Source organism: Tribolium madens, unplaced genomic scaffold (assembly GCF_015345945.1).
Source record: "Tribolium madens isolate multiple individuals breed KSU strain unplaced genomic scaffold, Tmad_KSU_1.1 Scaffold_1;HRSCAF=32;Tcas5.2_LG8, whole genome shotgun sequence".
Classification (NCBI taxonomy): Eukaryota; Metazoa; Arthropoda; class Insecta; order Coleoptera; family Tenebrionidae; genus Tribolium; species Tribolium madens.
The window spans coordinates 6,394,588-6,411,882 of record NW_025400984.1 but is presented as its reverse complement, the minus strand read 5'-3'; positions in this window follow the sequence as shown (position 1 = coordinate 6,411,882).

The window sequence follows — 17,295 nt, the reverse complement described above, 5'->3', positions numbered from 1 at the left end:
TTACTAAATCATTGTGTGTTTAATTTGTTTCGACAAGTTTCTAGTCTAATATTTTTTTATGTGAAATTGTTATACTTTTATTATTTATCTACAAACTTTTCAAACGTTTTAAAATTAATTAATTATAAATTCCGAATTGTTTTTCAAATATACCCCTATTATATTCTTATACCTTTTCTATAATTAGTGAAAGAACTTGTTTTTGCTGTGTGCAATTACTGAAAGAATGATTTAAATCAATTGGGAATGGAATTCCTTATTGGCTTTGCAAAAAGCGTCACAGATTAAGCCATTTATCACTGCAGCATTAACTTAATAAAACAAGTTAAGAATTAATTATAACGTTCCATGCAGCAGTACAGTTTTTGTGGTCACTTTAATGATATATTAATTCGCTTCAAATAACTAAAAGATAAAAGAAATAACTAAATACGCATTCTTCGGCACCACCCATGCAATTCTCGCTCGTAAAATCATAAATTGCATCACACCTCGAGTGCTATTTTTTCAATCGCGATAAAACGTTTACAATTCTGCGAAATTTATAATTAAAAAATAAGCGCGGTTAGCAACCTGTTGAAAACATCATTTGGACGTTTTGTGGCAAATAAGAAAGTGGTCCTGAAGATTCGAAATGGATAAAGTTGAGAAGGATGAAGCAACACCTTTGACTTTAAACCGCAAGATGGTATCACTGGCACGATTCCTTAAAGCCTCATCTCGCGTCTTTTACAAACCTATATTTACCGACAAGCATGGTGTGAATCGGACAAACCCATGGACTTTAATGTGGGATCAACATGCGCTTATCGCGCCAATAGATTTACAGTAATTAATAATTTTTTAATTCCAACTAATTACAGGCTTGCCCACACCTTTGGTAAATTTATTGTTGGGTGGAATGAGAACGAATCTTCTTTTTGCTGGAATATAATAAACGCAGGTTCGGAAAAAAACCCAGTTGATAAAAAAAAGTTTTGTTAATAATATTACTATCAGCAATACATAATTATTATAAAATTTAGATTTCCATACATTGACATTATTTCAAGATTCGTAACGCTAACGGTATATAAAATTTAATCCTATAGTTTACATTTCCTAAATTTATTGCAAGTACATATTCAATCAAAAGTAAGAGAAATAACAATATTTGTTGATATTATTTTTTACCACAAATATTAACCTTCATAAATACACATTGTATGGTATATATTTTAATTTCTTAAAGTGTATTTAAAAATAATTATTGATAAAGTAATTTCTTAAAGTTTTTTTCAGGTTTGTATCTTCAAATTTATTAATGATGTGAAATTTTTATTTATCTTTTAGAAACACTTTAATTCTATGTAAATACATTTTAAATGTCTTCATTGAGTTGTTATACGAGTTCATACATAATTATTACAGTAAAACATTTTTTGTTGCTGATGCATATTTCGATTGGTACTGATTTTAACAAAACAATAATAAAACAATTCTTTTGCCATTTAAAAACTAATATAATCTTTCAAACCCTTAATTTATATTTATTTATTAACGCTTAATTTTACTTTCCTTGTTAATTATCTTAGTTAGATTTACAATCAATAAATTGCATTGAAATATACTCAATTATCGATTATCAGATTGATATTTTTTCCTTGTTATGATATTTAGTTATGCACCAGTACTTTAATTGTTATTAACCTATTTACTGCAGTAATTAAATTTTTCAATCACCTTGTTGTAGAAAATAATTTTCTTTTAATCAACAAGCTCAACACTTGGCACTTTTGAATTTTATTTAAAAAATGTTTATGTGAAGGATATATAAAATAATAGCGCCTTTAAGCAACACTTTCGATACGAATCAAATTCGACTTTTATTACCACTGTTGAAATTTTATAATTCTACTAAATTTATAGTCATAGCATAAATTTTATTACCTCAAGTCTATTAGAAATTAAATTGAAATTTCATCAAAGTGTTATCAGGAGTCTTGTTCCTTTTGCTCATCTAAACAATCAGTTATGATGGATAAATGCGTCCACTCAATAAATAAGGAGAGACAGAATTAATAACATAGCTGTATTTGCGTTACAACATCTAATTTATTATGTTTATAACTATTGAAAGTGTTAATTATTAATAAACACAAACGTGTCGGATACATTAATTTACCAATTTTTTCTGATTCATTATGAAATTAATCATTTTTTATTTAAATATTAATTATCAAAATTAAATTAAAAACGCTTGAAAAAAGTCGGTTTGTTCTTGTCGATCTATCAATGAACAGTTACATGAGAAAACACCGCAGCGAATGCTGCAATTTAAAGACATAAATAACAAACTGGAAGTCCCTTAAACACCTTTTCGAAAATGGAATTCGATTATAGTTTAGTAATTTACAGTCGGGGGCGTGCGAGAACTGTTAATATTATCCAATCGTCCAGATGAGTTCTGGAAGGATAATCTAGCTTAACAAGGATCTCCTGGAGTTGGACAAGCGGAGCCTTAGGAGCGAGATGCATGTGATAACCCGGAGTTGACCGAGTCTGTTTTGATTTTGTTGCAGATTTATTTTTTCGTGAGATATTTAATAAGATTGATCCTGCGGTACGTTGACGAATTGATTTCGAGCTTGGGTCCAGTGTCTTGTTTAATATCGCACCATATAATCATTAATAATAGAATGGATAAGTGATCGGGGAATATCGGTGTGATCTATTGAAAGCGATAAGACACGCTAGATCTGATACAAGGATTGGTAATTACGGTGCCGCAAGCTTTGGTAATTAATTCCGAACCAGGCAACACCTTCTAACGTATGAGAGCTTGTTTAAATTGTAAAATAGGGAGAAGAGCTTGCTTAAAAGGAAGCTAAAACGAATTTAAGTAATGCACCATAAAAAAGTCGTTCAAAATGCTTTCTTCAAAAACTAAAATGTATCCGCAAAATACATATACCTACCGCTTACCACTGAAATTGTAACAAAAAAAATTTGATCAATTCACAATTACGTAGCAAAAAAATATCATCACGTTTCCTTAAAACTCTTTCCGTACGGGTACAGCTATTTACTGGATTTTAAAAATAATCATTTTTCAAGTTGTTTTAAAAAATAGGTATATTAAAATAGCACTAACGACAGTTTTTCATCGGTCTATGACCAATTATTTTAGATTTCAGATTTTTTTACTTTCTCCGGTAATCTCATTAACTTCATGAACCCCTCATAAAATCTCGTACATTTTTGATAATTTCAAAGCATTCTTAACATAAAATAGTCATTGTCTATTACTTATTTAGTGACATAATAGGCAATTAAAATAATTAATTAAGAAAATAAAATAGTATTATAATGAACAAAGAAAAATAACAACAAGTAATAAAAACAAAAGGAAACTAAATAATACGTACGATAGCTAACAAAAGTTATTATTTTCTGTAATAATATGCTTGAAAGCAGTTTTTCTGACACTCTACAAGTTACACACTGCCAGTTACTTCGAAACTCTTGTTGCTTGGTGCTACATAATGCAAGTATTAACGAAATAGAAAAAAATTCAGTGCCACCATTTATGACTTTTTCAATTGAGTACAATGACGGACAGTGAATTTTGTTCAACAAATTGCCGTGACAGACTAAAAGTGTAAATTAGTCTTTAGGTTTTTCTAACCTTGTTTAAGAACTTTGATGAACATTTATCACGATGACAAAATGCCCGATATTCTTTACATACTTTTTACCTGTGCTTTGTCTTACATTGCTTGAGGTATAGTACCAATCCATTTTTAGATTGGAAATTCTGTCCAAAATAAATAAGAATTAATTAAACTTGACAGTGTCAGTTATCATGACAATAAAGCATAGGCTACAGTAAATTTTTGTGAATTCACAGAAATTGGGTGGACGAAATACACTGTCCATCACTGTACGTCATCAACTGATAAAATTTATCAACAAAGTTTGTTATTGTTGTAATTTTCCACTACATCAGGACATACCACTCATATCTTAAAAAACTAAGAACAATACGAAATACACTTAGTAAAAATGCAAAATTTTATCAATGTAATGTTAAGCAAAAGTGGTTACCTAAATAGGTTGGAAATGCTCAATGATGTCACGAAGCCTACTAGTCGAAATAGGAAAGTATTTGCCTGATTAACCCAAGGATCGAAATTCTAATTCCAATAAAAAAAATTTTTTGTTTTGTTTTTTTCCATTTTTTATTTTTAATAATCATTATCCATTATGTATATATTCTCAAAAAACAATTAAATTTTTTTTAAGTTAAAATAAGTATCACAAAAATGTAGGTATTTCAAATTAATTAATAAATTGTATAGTTTTCTAATTTTAAGTTCATTGATTGTAAATAAAAAAATGTGGCAAACTCTACAAGAATAATGCAGCAAAACTGCTCAAAAATATAAATTAAGGTGAGTTAAAAAGGTGGGTTAAATTTAAACCCACTGTATTGATTCGGCCAAAATTGTGGTGGGTTAAATTTTAACCCAGCGTCCCTGAAAGAGTCAATGCTATAAAATTTCAACGATAGGTAGTATAGGTACATTTTTCTGAGAGAACCACAAGTTTGTTCAAAAAATAAAAAAGATCAATAACATTTGCGTTAAAATTTCTACAAAAGTTGGAAAAATTTAATTTTATAAGTAAGTACCTAGAAAAATATTAAAAACATGTTTTTGCCGTATGTCCGCACTGCGAGAAAGGGGCTCTTACTAAGGGCTAGGTGCTAAATATGCTACATTCTCACGTGTCAAAGGTCGCAGTGGGACATCAATCATTATATTATGGCTAATAATATGGTGGGCCGCGGGCAGCTCGTCCCAACCATTATTGGGCCTTCCCAATCGTCGGATTATTTTATGGATTTTTCGTTCCAACCACCTGGTCATTTACGCAAATCACCATTTAAAATAATGGATTTTTAAATGATTACCTCTATAAAAATAACTTAATGAAATCTGCTTTTAGTGCCAATAAATTAAGACAAGTCATTTGTTCAAAGGGCGCCTGCTTATTAAGACATCAACCGAAACAACTCTTTTCCGATGCTCCTAAAAATGTAATTAGTACGTCCATATTATTACTCTAATTGCAAAGTTGGATTGGAAGCCGGTATTTTTATTACCAACTGTTTAATAAAAAGAAATAGATTAAAGCGAGTGAGCACCTGATAAATATTCACCCTTTGTGGAGCAATTTTTCGGTCATTTGTAAGTTTCAGAATAAATTGTGGTGAGGTGAAGTAATAGGGTCACACTTTTCATTTTTTAATAACATCCGAATCTCCAACTGTGATACCAGGTACTGGTCTCGAAAAAAGTCAAAATTAATTAGTTTTTAATTTATAGCTTTCAAACACCTGCGCTTTGTTTCTGAAAATATACATCACCACTGTAATTAGATTAATACGCCTGAGACATTATCATAATAATGTAATTATGAATATCTTATTTAATATGAAAAATATTTCGTCTATTTGGGAACTGGCGTTTGTTGTTCTTGTAATTAATTAAGTTTATTACCATTTTTATTAACATTGTTACAATGTGTTATAATTAAGACAGCTGACTGAAATGCTTTTTGAATTCTTTTATCTCCAGTATTTTACATAAGCATTCATGGTATACCTGTAATTAATAAAAATAAGGAAGTAACACTATCTTCATCTATTACATTTCTCATGTCTTCGGCTCTGCTTGGAGAAGTGTGAAAGGTCTTTTGTTGGAGTGCTTTTTATTGTGGAACATCGACTCGATTGCAAGCCCTAAGGCCGCATCCACTTATTTATAGAAAACTAAAATAAGCCGATTATCTTGATTGAATTTCATCGAAGAAAATACATGCTCGAAAACAATGATGATCAGTTATTATTCACATGAGAAAACCTCTGGCTTATTTAAGAGTTTTTTGCATATAACATTATTCAGTGAATTATACTTACTACAAAAATATTTAAAAAAGATTTGTTTCAACTATCAATTTATTTTTAAGACAATTAATTAAATTATTAAATTTTACTTGCGCGTTTTTATTTATACATATATTTATTATAATTTATACCTAGCGTGCCTTGGTAGCGTTAAAATTTTAATCTAATTTTTAAAAATCATCACTCAAAATGTGCCACATGGTTACTACCATCCACCCAACTAGCCTCTAGGAAGATTATGTTATTATATTATTAGATGACGTGACGGTTTAATGTGGTGTGAAATATGGTGGAAAGTTGTAAGGGCGATCCCAGGCTTTGTTGTTTGAGGAAAGCTCACAACGCAAAGTCGAGCTTTGTAATTGAAATATAGCGTTTTGTCTTAATTGTGTTTTTATTTAAAGCGCAATCGTCTGAAAGAGCAAATTGCTTTTTTCTGTCACCTATACGTCGTAAAATAAAGCCATTGTGGCCGGCCTCTTGTAAGTAGTAATAAGCAATTCTGTGCAGTGCTTCGAGCAACGGTAATAAAGTTTATTTCTTCATTAACCATCTCAACATCCTTTGATTTGTTTTTGTCATTTCCACGCAGTTTCTACGAAGCATAAAATTTACGAGTGCTGAAGATTGTTATAGAGACGGGGATAAAAATGGCTAAGATTTCGGTGGGCAGTTTTTCGAGTCTCAACGCTTAATAAAGTCATTGTGAAAGCAACAATTTTCTATAGCACGTCGTGCTGTAAATTACTGGTTTTGAGTGGTGGTTCAAAGAGCGAAGCTCGTAATTTTGACTCTGAATCAATTTTTATTTTGTTCACTTCGCCTTGTATTTTGTACTTTATGGCGGCATAATTCCGCGTTGCTAAACATTATGTTCATTATTTACGGTTTTAGAAAATTTCAAAGTGAAATATTGAGTCTTGGTCACGATATTAAATGATTCTGTGGGTGAACCTCTTTGGCATGCATGCAAAATTTACATAAGATACTCGAGGGCAAAGATACCTTATGTAACGACTTTCGAGGAGAACACTACTAACTATACACACACTCGTGCTTTAGAATTCCACACACTTCCTAATAAGAAGTATAGCAGAATGGGCACACGTAACAAATTTCATCAAAAACGGGACAAATACTCACTAACTAGCTACGGAAAGAAAATTTTCACAACTTTTATTTCATTAAATTTTTTATAAACGATTGATACCTAATTAAAATTCTCATTCGAAATTGAGTTTATCACTTTTACAGATATTTCACACACACCGATAATAATCAAAGTTGTTATTACTTCATCACAATGTAATTGTTTATTATAATAAGCCATTGTAGTAAATTACTTTTATGAAGAATAATAACGCATTGGATAATAAAGATATTAAACTGACGGGTGAAGGGGCTGAGAACCTTATCTTCACTAAAATCTATTTTCTACTAAAAACAGAGTCAAAACAACACAATTTGTGTTTAAAGATTCTTACTTTACGCTTCTTCTATACATTAACATATTCATATACACCCACACCTTCGTCGGGATCTCCCGCAGTTCGAACCAAGTAATGGATTGTAGTTGTAATATATTTAATTAGTCTTGAAAGCTGCACCCAATGTTCTTAATGTGTGTTGTGTTAAGGCGGTGTAATAATATCTTTTACACGTATTAACAGGAAGTGTTTCTTGTTATGTTCTTCTTCACACTTGAGCCATAACAAGCACCTGCGTTTTATATTTGTTAACTGATTTTTATGCAATTTTTAGTACTGATTTTAAAAATGACTTCAAACATTATAAAAAGATATATTTTTTAATATTTGAATTTTATAGTTAACAATACTGAAATACTATTACTAATAATGTTTTAGTTAATATTAATAGTGATATTAGTAGTTAATTAGTATTATTAGTTATACCTATACCAAAAATACACAAATGCAAAAACCAGAGACATTAACAAAGCTTCCAACAAAAATTATAGCAACGATTTTTCTTCTTTCAAAACTGTTTTTTTTTATGAACTTGCTGTAAACATCTTAAAAAACCTCGAAAGACATACACTGGCGGACACGGAATTTTGGACGATTTGTCATTCGACTGACATAAAAATGTAAAATGGACCTTAGGCAAGTAACCTCACTTTCGGTTTTTGTAATTTTTATACTGATAACTGAAGAAAAAATGACAACAAATCAAAATAATTTGTTAAACTTATATTGTAAAAACACCCATTGCTGGCATTATTGTTTCGGAAAATCGACGCCAAAAACAAATTTCAATTAAAACTTTAGTTTAAAAGTCAATCATAATGATAATAAAGCGAGGCTCACAATGAAATTTTTTGAACATAAATTTGATGTCCAAAATTCCGTGTCCGCCATTGTATTAATAAACTGTAAATATGTATAGTCGCTTGCAATATATTTTGGTCGTCAATGTTAGGTATTTATTGACAAACTTATTTTTGTACAATTTGAAATTCGTGCCATACTTTTGGCAATAACAGGAAACCAATCGACGTCTAAACCATTTTTGACTTTTTGAAACAGAAAAATCAATCACAAAGAAAAATCAATCACAAAGAGTAAATTGCAAAATTTCTGACATTAAAGATTTATTTTTTAGTAACATTGACGACCAAAATGTATTATACAGGGTGCGTCAGAACTCGCGCCCCAGAGAAAAATGCCATATAAGGTAAGATACCAGGAACACGGAAAAAATGTTAAAAAAATTTTATCTATAAAAATTTCGAAGTTATGAGGGTTTAAAGTTTGCACTTTGACTCTATTTATTTCTGTTGGAAAAATAATTTTCCAAGTTTTTTTGCTATAGGCTATTAAAAGAGGAAACAAGGAAGCTGTATCCTAAATTGTAACTCTGTTCAATGTTATTTGTGGCTTTTATTGGCAAAATTTTTGTCCCTTTACTAAATAATTGTAAAAAACATATACAAGATTATCAGTATCCTTAAATAGATATAAAAAAATGTCAAATGTCAAAAAATAAATGTCAAATTTTTTGACAGATAGAATTTTTTAAACATTTTTTTTATGTTCCTGGTATCTTACCTTACTTGAAAATTTTCTCTGGGGCGCGAGTTCTTGCGCATCCTGTATATTGTACATTAATCATTCGGTTGTACTTTTCATTTTATTAAATGTTGTATGTTGAGGAATTAACGGTGTTTATTCCGGAGATGCAAACCAAACTTTCCTATCAACAGACCAAATTCATAATAACATAAGCACATAATAAATTTGTCAAAAAACGTCAAATAACTCGTCAAAATATTCAGTTCATTGAATTACAATTAAAATTAAAGAGTAAAAATTGGTATTTGATTTCTTTTATTCTCGGGCGAATAAAGTACCAGATTATTTAGTCAAGGGAATAAAGCATCACTTTAATCTCTGCTGAGGAGAAACAATTTAAATCACAATTTACATTCAATATTACTTTTACATCGCAGGCATGTGTAATTAAATATTTTTTTGTACTTTTCATAATTTTCTCGTTTCTCATTGCACTATTTATTGAACTATCGATATCCATTGCCCCAATAATGGCACTGGTCAGTGATTTATTGCTTGAATTTCCTAATTTATGTTGCGTTAGTCGCCAGATTAATCATGATTGTACACACATTCACCGAGTTTTACACATTAATTAAATTCCGTATCAAGTGCAACAATCTCATAATTATTTGTAATGTGAAGTCAGTTCATTGAATAACTTTCAGACGTGTTAACTGCTCGTGATCCGACCTGACATGAGAATTACAGCGGTTGTACTCGGGATTAATTAAATTTTGCAATTTTTTCAAAGTAATTACTGTGTAACAAGTTTCAAAATTACATGTTCAAGAGAATTTATTTAAAAAAATCATCAAAAAGTAAAACATAAATAAACATCTAGAATTATATACCTACTTTTTCTTTACACTCTTCCAGTCTCGCAATCACGATTAGTTTGAGGCGAAAAAATTATTAATCTTCTTAACAAGATAAGAAGTAATAACATATAATAATATAATTTTTTCAACATGTTTAAGTTGAAGAGCTTTTTTATGTATGTAGAATAGGGTTCTCTAGTTAATTTAAAATATCAAAGTTTTTTGCATTTTTATGTTTCTTCAAAATACCGTGCGATCAAAAAAATTAGAGTAGGCGGTGATTAAAGTCCTTCAGATGGCAATACTGATTTTCAACATCAAATGTCAGCGGAAACTTTGACAAGTTTACGTTTTATTCCTTTTGAGTGAAATAATGTTTACTTTAGAGCAGAAAATTTTATTGCTGTACAAGACGAAAACGGTGAATGGTCATTTTCACTTTCAGTTGTGTGGAAAATTTGCAGCCCAGATTCCCAGAAAATGTGTTGCCAACTGTAGAATTTAATCGACGCCTACTCAAATTTATATACATGCTGTCCCACAGCTCCCTATTTCTTCGATTACTCTGACAGTAAAGAAGGTAACGAAATGCGGTTTCTTTTGGAGGATAGACATTAATTTTTTCTATGGTCCAAAAATATTTTTTTCATTGTAAGTATATATAGGGTGGCGCAACAAAGTTATATTTTTTCTTATGGAACACCCGGTATATTATGCGCTTATTTGAAAGAATTTTTAATTCTAAGAACATCCATATTAGGTTTTATGGGTCTATCATAGACCGTTTATCATTTATGGGCAATTTTATGAGAAAAAAGTACCATTTTTGAAAAATCACAACAGCTTTGCTAGAAAGAAAAAGTGAATAAAAACAATTGCAACCATTTTTACTGAATCAGGTTCTAAATTATTATGGTTGAAATTCTATCAATCTTTTGCAACTACTGCAGAGTGTTGACATTCGCAAAAAAACAAGTAACTTGATTTTTTCAAATAAAACACCCTGTATATTATTACTTTATCGTGTAGAGCTTTTAATAAGCTTTCTAAAAAACCTATAGTTTGGAGGTCTAAACTTTACTTGTTTTATTGTATACCCTTGAAACATACCAATTTTAACTTCTATTTAGCCTTAAAAATCAAGTAGGTTTGCGTTACTTCCTCTTATAAAAAAGTTAATTTTTTAAAGTTACGTTATCACCATACATCAGTAAAGTTTGTTAGAGAATGTAGAATTATGTAGCTACAGCATGATGGAGCTTCTGTTCATTTTTGTCGAATTGTGTGACAATTTTTATCAACAGATTTCGTAATCGATAAATTAGGAGGAGAGAACTATTGTCTGACCACCGCGATCTCCAGATTTTACTACAATTGATTTCTTTTTATCGGGGTGTGTTGAAGAGAAGGTGTATCGAACAAGAACCACCACTCCAAATGACATGGAAAGAAGAATAATTGAAGTCTTTAATAACATATCTGTTGAAATGCTGAGGACAATCAAACTTTTCTTTATGCGTAGACTATAGACGTCTGTCTAACGAGGAATGGCAGGATTTTTGAATATTTGCTATAGAATTAATTAAATTTTGAAATTTTTATAATCAAGGTGTTGCATTGAATTCAAATTGCAATTAGCGTTTCTTGAGTTTTACTCAGTATTTCAATAAACAACGTGTTTTCTTAATTGATGTATTGTGATAACGTAACTTTAAAAAAATATCCAATTTTTTTGGAAGAGGAAGTAATGCAAACCTATTTGATTTTTAACGCTAAATAGAATAATTTAAAATTTTGTAGGTTTAAAAAAGTGTACAATAAAACAGGTAAGATTTAAAACTCCAAACCCTAGGTTTTTTAGAAAGCTTATTAAAAGCTCTACACGATAAAGTAATAATATATAGAGTGTTTCATTTGAAAAAATCAAGATAATTGACATTTTACGAATGTCAATACTCTGCAGTAATTGCAAAAGATTTATTGAATTTCTACCATAATAACTTAGGACCAGACTCAGTAAAAATGGTTGCAGTTGTTTTTATTCACTTTTTCTTTCCAGCAAAGCTGTTGTGATTTTTCAAAAATGGTAATTTTTTCTCATAAAATTGCCCACAAATGATAAACAGTCCATGATAGATCCATAAAACCTAATATGGATATTCTTAGAATTAAAAACTCTTTCAAATAAGCGCATAATATACCGGGTGTTCCATAAGAAAAAATATAATTTTGTTGCGCCACCCTATATAGAAATTACCTATAATAACGAAAATATTTTTGGACCATAGAAAAAACGAATGTCTATCGTCCAAAAAAAACCGCATTTCGTTATCTTCTTTATTGTCAGAGTAATCAAAGAAATACGGAGCTCTGGGACATCCTGTATATATATTTTTTTCATAGCCCGGTATAATTGTAGCAACTGGCTGAAAGCTTTTCGATAATTTTTCTTCTGTCAGTTTTAGTTAACAAATGTGTTCGGTTAATAGTATGTGATGTTAAATTTCGTCAACAAGCATTTCGTGAGCTCGTGAGCGCGTAATCTCCACCTGAGCACAAACAGGCCGTCGTGTTGATACCATCTAGTCATAATGGAATGTAGATACGAATGTATTCAGCAACAAAAGACACGACTACAAGTCCGAACAGATTTTCGTGGCTGTAATTCATATCTGATTATAGCATTAACACCTCCATGGCCAGTAAAATAACTCAACACACGCCGAGACATGTTTATCAATTATGCGGCCAGGACCGGATCTATTACTTATTCACATTGTGAACGTGGAAAGTCCATAAAACGCCCCACGGATTATTAAATTAGGGTTTAGCGTGGAAAAAGCTCGCGTCGAATTCCGTGGCCGAATCTTCAATTTATTCGTCGTATTTTATGCGGCAAACAAAGAGTCGCGGTTCTGGACTGCTCATATCTTACTATAATAACTCGGATGATTTTTTCTCTAGCGTTAATAAAGCCGTCACTGTACATAATCGGACCGACAGAGCGGACAGAGCCTCCAGCTAAGGTGCTAAGCCCCGGGGGGCGACACATTCACCTTCATAAATCATTTGTGTTATTATCCGCGAGGGGCCAGGTGCGTACAACGTCTTCTTCGCCGGGTCGACCGCTGGGTGAAGCGAAAGGGCCGCTGTCACGACGACGGCGGGGGCCCCACGGACACTCGCTCCACCAAATGAGACAAATTTTTATACTTCACTGAAACAAATTCGCTCGACAGAAAAACTTTTTTGAACCAATTTTTACAATGTTTCAAAAGTTTTCGAGGAGTAAACAACTGACAAAATTTTTAGGAATTTTTAAGGACGTATATCAGTGGCGCAGCGAAGGAGGGTTTTGGGGGTTAAAACCCCCTTTAGAACAAAATTAGGTAAAATTATTTTGCAGTGATCATAAAACTAAAATTATATTTTAGAAACAACCAAATTAAGCATTCCAATTTTGTATAAGTACGAGTAGGTACAATTATTTTCAATGTTGTCGTAACTTTAAAAGATTCACAGATTTTTACTTTTTTTATCTTGTAAATTGCGGCCAAACTGTATCTCAAACTGAATATATTTATGCATATACAGTATGTCCCCGGATTGAGTTTACAATCTTTGATTTTACGCCAAAACTGAAAAGGAAACATTTTTTTGCTTTACTTGAAACTAGCAAATCGGTAATTAAAACTTCATTATTCTAACTCAGTAGAAAGAAAAGTTAATTTTTATCTTGATTTTTCAGTCTGCTTTTTAAGTCCTATCACATTGGCGGTTTTCTTAATTTGACAATGATGTCACTTTGACAAATGAGTTTACCCAAGTTAAATAATATAAATGTTTGTGAAAAACATAATTTTAATAAATATAGCAACTCAAAGAAACAGCTTTAATGTAAAAACCAAAGTCATTTTTAACAAGAACTATCATTATTTAATTAATAAATTATTTGCCAAGGAGACATATAGTTGTCAAATAAATTAAACCGTCAATGTGATAGAACTTAAAAAGCAGAGAAAGATTATTCTAAGTCGAAAATCAAGAGAAAAATTAACTTTTCGTTTCACTGAATCAGAATAATGAAGTTTCAAGTACAGGTTTGCTCGTTTCAGGTGAAGCAAAAAATGTTTTTCCTTTGCAGTTTTGGAGTAAAATGAAAGATAAAAAAAAAATTCTCTTGTAAACCTAATCCGGAGACATACTGTATACGTAAAATGTTTCGAGAAATCGAAAACTGCAAAATTTTTGATCGTTTAGAGATTATAGTTGAATTAATATTTTGAATATTTTTGACTTTATCAGCAATTTAAATAGATGTAAAACATAAGAACATTACAGCTTTAAAACATGTCTACGTAGGTACTAGTAAAATGGATATAAATAAACAAAAGGTAAGTAAAGTAAAGTATAGTAAAAGTAGCATAAAATGTATAACAAAACAAATACATTACATTATTTTGTAAATTTCAATACGATGGTTCGTTCACAACCAAACATTCATGAATAGTTTTAACGCCAAATTTAAAAAAAAAAACGTTATTTAAAAACAGTTTACATTTAATTTTTGTTACAAATAAAATTCTTTAATTTAGAAAATAAACATACAAGAAAATGTGCGATATCAAAATTGGTCGAGGTTTTTGAAATTAAACAGACCTATAAGATTTTTATTTCTATCAACTTTTTAATAACTATTGACGTATCTCTTACTAAAAACCTATCTTAGATAAAAATGAAAATTCTTGGTAGGCTGATGATTTTGAAATTTGGTATAGGGGCCTAAATATTAGTTCTAAACAACTTTTTTTATAAATTTCTTATCGTATTTGCAACATACTAACAAAAAAATAAGTTTATCTAAAAAATGATATTTTAAAACTAAAAAATATTTGTGTTTAGCTATAGCTGATTTGCTCGCCAAAAAACTCAAAAAAAAAATTAAACTAATATATTATTATTAACTAATATATAATTGAACTAAATGACACAAAAATTTTCATAAAATGTCACGAAAATTTAGATTAGGTAATACGAAACAAGAAAACACATTTGTTTTTACTCGTCTTCTATCATGATATAACTACATTATTGATAATTTCAAAGTGAAATTGTTATCTAAGGGCCGTTATAAATGAAATGTCAACCGAATGACATTGCTGTTCCATTTTTTTGGGTACCTTTAGAATTATGTGTGAGATGTTCTTTATAACTGCAGACATAGGTCATGCTGATTTGTCATTAAAAACATCATAAAGACAGTTATGACAATTAAGCCTATACCACATCGTTTTTTTTTTAATGACATTAAATAAGTGCCCATTTTTTTACTCTATCTCTGGCTTAAAATGTAATGATGGGGATGTATTTGACAAAAAACATGTATGGTGTATAAAATGTAAGACCGGTGTTTACTTACCTCTTGAAAGTTTTGCAAGTGTGAGAAAAATAATCAAGCTAAAACTCAGTGGCAGATTTAGATAACAGTTTAGTCGAAACATAAGACTCTATTTTTTCACTATTGCAAAATATAAATATTTTACGATTATGGTTCCTCCTATTATTTTTTTGAAGTAAATTTATTGAAAGACTAATAAAAAGGATTGTTGTTGAAATCAGATATAAAAAGTGTACAACCGGTTGCATTTAAACTTCGCTAGAATTGTATGTTATCTGAATCACCCTGTACACAGGTAAAATAAATTTGAAAGATGGCTCTAATAAATCGGGAGCCGTTTTTATTGGTGGATGTTGTAATCGAGCCCCGCGTGCGTACCATCTAGAATAAGACATTAATAATGAAAATTTCCGTTCGTGCGTATCGTGTATTCATTTAATTAGAATTTTAACATTTCATAGTAAATTTGCCGAGACAGTTCCAATAACAGGTTCAGAACCCTGAATGACGTTGCATGAACTTACAAGCTGTCTGGGCAATATTTCAGAGGTGCTGGATCAAAACAACACAAAACGACCTACCGAGACGGCAAATTGAAATATCCGCACGCGATCCGGGACCCTGGCCCCGAGGCCCGCCACCGCCCGAACTCACACAATAATTCAAATGAAAATTCAATTAATTGGACGAAAAATTTCAACACCTAGTGCGCAACAAATAGAAAATTGTAATGAATAAATGATAGTTAAGTATCAAGTCCACCCACTTAATCTAAAATAATGTAAAAGAAAAATCATCTCCGACTATAGTGACTATACAAATTATATTAATCTTTTCTCTAAATCAAACGTTAATTATGCAATAGTAGAATCCCGTTGTTTATTAATTTCTCCAGTGATAACTAATTTGTCTAACAAAAGTTGATTGTTAAACAACATGCAATCATAAGACACAACAATTCCATTATTCCCCATCGGGTCATTCAGTGCGTCTTACTTTCTTCTTCGCCGACATCGAAGATAAGTCCGATTTAATAACACAAATTACGTCGTTTTTGCTGACATGTAACCCCGAATTATCTTAATGCTTGTATTTATTTTATTCAATAGTATGAACCAAAATTCATAGTTGGGAATAAGTCTTTAATTGATGGCATGTACGAACAACCAATAACAAACAGAATTCAAGCGAAAAAAACCGTGATTGTAGACAAAGCGTTTAATTCGAGGCCCCGGAGCACATTGCATGTGATTTTTGCATGCGAATGCAATTAATAAGTGTAATTCGTTCTACAAATTACTGAATACAAATAAACAATCAGGTTGGATTTATGGCAATTTCCAATTATATTTATGCCGCACGTTGAGCATTAATTGCGGCCAACTCTGGAAAAACCGGAGCCACATTGTCCTGAGAGGGTTTGTCCGATTGCAGGCGTTATCTGCAGCCCGCGGCTGGCCGGCTAATTGGGCCCGAATCAAATTCAATACCGGATGCACAAGTCACCCACTATGAGCAACTGCGAGTAAATCAGGAACTGATTATAACTTCATGAAGAAAACACTCATGGCTAAAGTAAAAATTTTTACTCGTTTTATTTACCCATTTAGGAAACAACCAGTGTTGTGTTGAAGTGGTTATTGTATCACGTTTTTTTAAAATAATTACCTGATAAAAATTCCATCTGCACCGATGGCTATGTCTGCAACACCCATATCATAATTTTACATTAATTTTGATTGGTTTATGGTACCAATAATCCATAAATAAAAATTATCGAAAAGATTAAATTGCTCAAAAATCGCTCGTGGCGTACAAACCTAAAAATTAAGCAAATTACTCTTGAAGAATTGTTTAAGCTGCAAACTTTCACATGACTCCTGCTGGAGAAAACGAACTTTGTTAAGCATGATAGATTAATTACTCTCATAAATCATTTATATGCATATAACATAACTGTTTTTATTAATTTAATTTCAATGTTGGCTTCTAAAAATTGTAGAGAAAAGTTTATAATTGTCGAACAGTTTAAATATAAAATTATTTGTTTATTTT